This window comes from Pyxicephalus adspersus, chromosome 12 (genome assembly GCF_032062135.1).
Source record: "Pyxicephalus adspersus chromosome 12, UCB_Pads_2.0, whole genome shotgun sequence".
Lineage (NCBI taxonomy): Eukaryota > Metazoa > Chordata > Amphibia > Anura > Pyxicephalidae > Pyxicephalus > Pyxicephalus adspersus.
Genome location: NC_092869.1, coordinates 25,848,188 through 25,848,421, shown reverse-complemented (window position 1 = coordinate 25,848,421; position 234 = coordinate 25,848,188).

Genomic DNA, 234 nt, shown 5'->3' with positions numbered 1-234 from the left:
AGTGACCACTCATTGCATATTTAATTGAACAGCTATTCAGAGACTTGCTGGCATTCTGAGAAGGAGGAACCAATATGTCTGGCCTTTAGTTGAGTTGTTCATTTAGATGCAAAATCTACAAAAAACAGCTATAGGCTTTCACAAAGGATACATAATTACCATCTAAAGTACACATTTTGGGTTTTCTCTGAAATGGTGTAAGAAGATATATATTTGGATTTACATTTTAAATTT